This window comes from Balaenoptera musculus, chromosome 18 (assembly GCF_009873245.2).
Source record: "Balaenoptera musculus isolate JJ_BM4_2016_0621 chromosome 18, mBalMus1.pri.v3, whole genome shotgun sequence".
Lineage (NCBI taxonomy): Eukaryota > Metazoa > Chordata > Mammalia > Artiodactyla > Balaenopteridae > Balaenoptera > Balaenoptera musculus.
This window is the reverse complement of record NC_045802.1, coordinates 17,069,736-17,074,507: the sequence shown is the minus strand read 5'-3', so window position 1 is coordinate 17,074,507 and position 4,772 is coordinate 17,069,736.

Sequence of the window (4,772 nt, the reverse complement as noted above, 5' to 3'; positions counted from 1 at the left end):
TTTAACCCCTGTAGTACCACTTACAGTTTTGTGCCAAGACTCACATATTTGTTCAGTGAATGAATTCTCAACAATAGGGTCCCTAAGTGATTAAGCAGTTGGCATACCTGACCTGTCTTCAGCACTTTACAGCTTTCGGATGATACACAGTATCTCCTATGTTCCTCAAAGCCACCTCCCTGGTAAAGCAGGCACTCTGTCGCCTGTGCTTTCAGGATGAGAAAAATGAAGCGAAGAGGCTGAGGCTCGCCCGAAGTGACACAGCTGGTGACTGGATATCAGGACCTGGATCCAGGCCCAGGAATTCTGATTAAGGGCCAATGAATGCTCTTTCCACTATGACAACGGTTCCTGAGCCCAGCAGCTCAACCGACTGCCCCGTGGAGATGCCTGACAAACCAGAGCGGAACAAACCCTGCTCTGGACCTGCTGAGTCGCTCTCTGCGCGAGGCCCCGCCACCTGTACTGTCAACCACAGGTGATTCTGATGCCCTCCCACCCACGGCTGCCTCCCACCCACAGCTCTGATGCCACATCCTGGCCAATGATACCAAAGCTGACAACCAGTGACTTTACCCAAAAGTCACATGTTCCTCCAGTATTGACCTGCTTATTTGTAAAGAGTTCATTTACACCTCCCAGGATCTTCCTTCTATGGAACGTTGCTGGGTTAACAGGTCAACTTCTAGAAAGCCTGAGGTTAAAAATGGCTATGCCATTCATTAGCCCCAAGTAGAAGAGACTGGGAAAGTTTGACAGCCATGCTTATGAAGGCCTCAGAAAAGCTGTTGAAAAGCTTTGGAGCTGAGAATGAGGGCCCAGGTTCCTCAGCCTGGCTCCAAACCAGCTGTGCCTCAGCTCGTTGGACACGTCTGGGAAAGGCTCTTGTATTGTCAAGACTCTTTAAAGCCAGGGGCAAGGACCCTGGCAATTAAGTGACCACAAACCCATCCAAGAATTACCCAGGGGGGTGGGAAAGTTCTTCCTGTTGGGAAGAGTGAGTAAAATATGAAGGGAATCGGCAAGTTCCCCAGCAGGCATGCTGCTTAAACTCAGTCAGGAGAGAGACCCTCAGCACTCAAGTTCTCCAGAACGATTAGGAATTGTTGTGAGAAGTCCTCGGAGCTGATTTAACCTGCCGTGAACCCAGCAAGTGGACACCCGCGGCCTGTGATTTATGGGGAGGAGTCGCCTCCAGAGAGGAGCCCGGGCTGCTTGCCTAAGCACCGTACGCGGGTCAGCCTGGAACCCATTATGATAATCGTCGGGAGAATCAGCTTGGAGACAAGTTGAAGCAAGTTGAAATTTGAAAAACACATTAACAGGGGTCTGAAGAGATGCCAGAAGAGCCTGCCAGCAGGGACAGCTGGAAGGCCAATTTGTTAGTCAATACTGAAAGGTGGTTGCTTAAATATCCGAGTCAAACACATGATTTCTCTCCGGCTCAATACTCCCGTTTAATTGCGCTGGGGAGTCTCTCCACTGACACATCTAACACCCAAATGCAGAGCGGAGTGAAAGAAAAGCGTGTTATTGAAGTGCAAATGGGGTCCTGGGTGGAGCCTGCAGGCCTGGGTCCTGCTGGAGAGGTTCCTGCCGCCCCGCAGGCGCTGGCTGGGCTTCCCGGCCGACCCCCGGTAGAGAGGGCCGAGGAGGGCGGCACGTCTCAGCTGCCCTCAGAGAGGGCTCTGTGGGTCGCTCCTCGCCCCTGCAGCCCCGCGGACTGCCCAGGCCCTGGGGGAGCCTTCAGGAGCCAGAGTTCTCCCGGGGAGAGGGAGGCACGGCGCTGGAGCCCAGTCAGAGGGAAATGCGTGCCCCTGGGGAGCAGTCGCAGGCTTGGCAAGCAGGTGACAGCCTGGTGGGGTTGATCGGTGAGGAGAGCCTTGACTGGCGTCCTGACGTTGGGAGACAGGCTGGTCTCTGAGGTATCGAGACCCAACAGCCTGGCCTTCGGAGGGAGGCCTGACAGACCGGTGGTTCCTGACGGGAACCCTTTCCCAGGATGACGCCCACAGAGGGGCCCGGGACTGGAGGTGACAGCTGGGGCAGCCCTCACCTACCTCAGAGCTAAGCAGGACGTTATCAGATGTAGCTAGGAACCCAGGAGAACTGGGATGTCACCAGGATGAAAAGGAAAAGGCAGGCCCCGGGGGCAGGTGACACGAATCCCTCAAGGCAGAATTCTCTGTCTCCTGCCAACCATCAGTGATAAGGAAGAAGCCTGGCAAACTGGAACTCAGTGCACCTGCAGCAGCCGTTAAAAGCACTTCCTGATTCAGTAGGTCTGGGTCTGGGGGGCTCGCCTGAGGCCCACGGCCCAGCTGGCTTTGTCCTCGTTTCCCCAAGCCCCCGGCTCACCAGACACGGTTTCCCATTCACCCACTGCGCGTGAGCTGTTCCTTGTTCACATCTCCGCTAATCACACCCAACAATCAGAAATCTGTTCAGGTGGGGCTCAGAGGATCGGATGGAAACATGGCTGGGCCATCCTGAAGCCAAGAAGTCCAAGTGCAGCTGCCCATGCTTGGGGAAACTATGAAATGGATCCGGTCTTTTCCCGAAGGAGGGCTCCCATGGGCGTGGGCTGCCGCAGACAGACAGACAGCCTGCCGAGCAAGTCCTGCTTCTCCCACTCGCTGGTGGTGGGACCGTGTACAAATTATACAACCTTTCTGCACTTCAAGCTTCCTGCCTCTCTTATGGGACTAGTCATGTGACTGGTGTAGCACAGGACTTGTATCAAATACGATCATGCGGGTAAAATGCCCAGGACAACAAATATCCGTTCTCTAGCCTGCCAGTTCCCCCCACCCGCCAAACTGAGGTGGCCTCAGTTTCCCCTTCTCTTGCTGTTGGGTTTAGTTTTTGTCCAGGGAAGCAACAGTTAAAAGAGGTACTACATCAGGGTCCCAGATGAGAAATTTGTCTCTCACCTCGAAGCAAGAGGCCAGCCCTGCCCAGCCCCGTTGGTTTCTCCCATGGAGGGGGACCCCCTTACGCAGCAGAAGTTTGAAAAATGAATCTCTTCGCCTCCCTGGAGCAGGCGTTCTTAGGGCTCCCGCTCTGAGCTGCTTATGGGGCAGCCATTGAGGAATGCCAATGGCAGAGGTCTTCTCCCCTTGGGTGTCCCCATGGAGACCCAGCAGCTCCTAGCTTGCCCGTACTTCATATCCTTTGAACTTGCCAAGCTTGTGTCTGCCTTAGAGCGTGGTGCTGCCCGGACGCCCGCACCCGGAGAGCCGAGTGGCTCTCTCCCTTTACGCTCGTTTCAGCTTAAATGCTGCTCCCTGCAAGAAACCTTCTTGGCCCTCTTCTCCATTACTCAGTTTTATTTTCTTCTTAACGCTTATCACTACCTAGGATGATCTCATTTATTTTGGTACATGTTGGCTGTCTCCCTCTACTAAAACCCAAGCTGTGTGAAGGCAGGGACCTCATGTGTTTAGTTCAAGGAACATCACAGATCCCACATAATGCCTGGCCTCCACTCTCTGCATTCCTGGAGCATCAAGAAACGTTATGGAACGAACGAATCTATGAATGTTACATTCCAAACTGTAATAGCATTGGACAACTGTTCAGGCCTTGAACACTGTCAGAAACATGTAACTGTAATCAGGTGGGGAGCGGGGAGGGGAGGAAAACGCCTCTGGGTGATGGCAGGAAGTCTGCTTTGAGCTTCTCATGCTCCAGAATCCAAGATTCTACCTGCCCCCAGATCAGAGCAAGGGAAGTTTTGCTCTGTCTCCTCTCACTGGAATTGAACAGAAGAGTGCTGGTCATTCCCTCAACCTCATATTCTGGGATCAAACTAGAGGGAAGTGTACAGACATTGGGGCGGTGCCCAACGCCAAGGGCTCAAGCAACACTCAACCTAAGAGATGTCTATTAAAAAAACGATAGCTAACTCTTTGCAAGGATTATTAAGCTGTTCTAACTCTTTCCGTGGATTGTCTCATTTGTCTTATGAAATTGTCTCAGTGACCAGGGATGGTTTTTGAAAGATCCCGGGGACGTGATCCTCTGTAACAGACACACACTGCTGCTTTGCCTCAAAAGCTTGACTCCACCGGGATCGCCGAACCCTAAATGGGGTTTCCAGAAAGGGAGAGGGAGGCAGTGGCAGCACGAAGCCAGAAAGGAGAGGGGGGCGGGCCTGCTGCTACAGTGGCTCGTTCTGCAAGCCCGTCCCTGGTCCTCCGGCACTCCGCTGGGACCCCACTGTGTCAGTCCTGAGAAGCGCTCCTGAGGAAGCTGAGGGCTCGCCAGGGCAGTCGAGAGTAAGCATGAATTGAGAGAAACCCTCATTTCCACCGCCTTCAGGGACAAAGAGGAAAAGAGGGTCCCTGCGCCGGGCTTTGGGGTGGGGTCCATGCTCTGAGGTGTCCAGGGAGCGCCACGTGGTGGGTACCAGGAGGTCTCCAGCACCCCTCCCTACCAGGCAGCGCACCACCGAGGGCACCGCGTCCAGAGAAACTTCATTTTGTGGGTTCACGGGGGCTAGTAAGTTTTTCTGAGGATCAGAGGTTCTTTTGGAGGGGGGCAGAGAGGGCCCTTTTCATAATGAGGGACTCCCACTTGGGACACGGGGTGGGGAGGTGGGCGGGTTGGGGGACCATTTTAAAAAAAGCTTCCTCGAAACACAGAAGCATCCTGCCCCGGGGCCCCAAACTCCACCTGAGCTGCCCCTCTCCGGGCCTTTCCCCTCCCCGGGAGCCGGGCCTCCGAGGCCGCGGCAGCGCTGGGAGGCTCTGTAACCATCTGGGCTACTC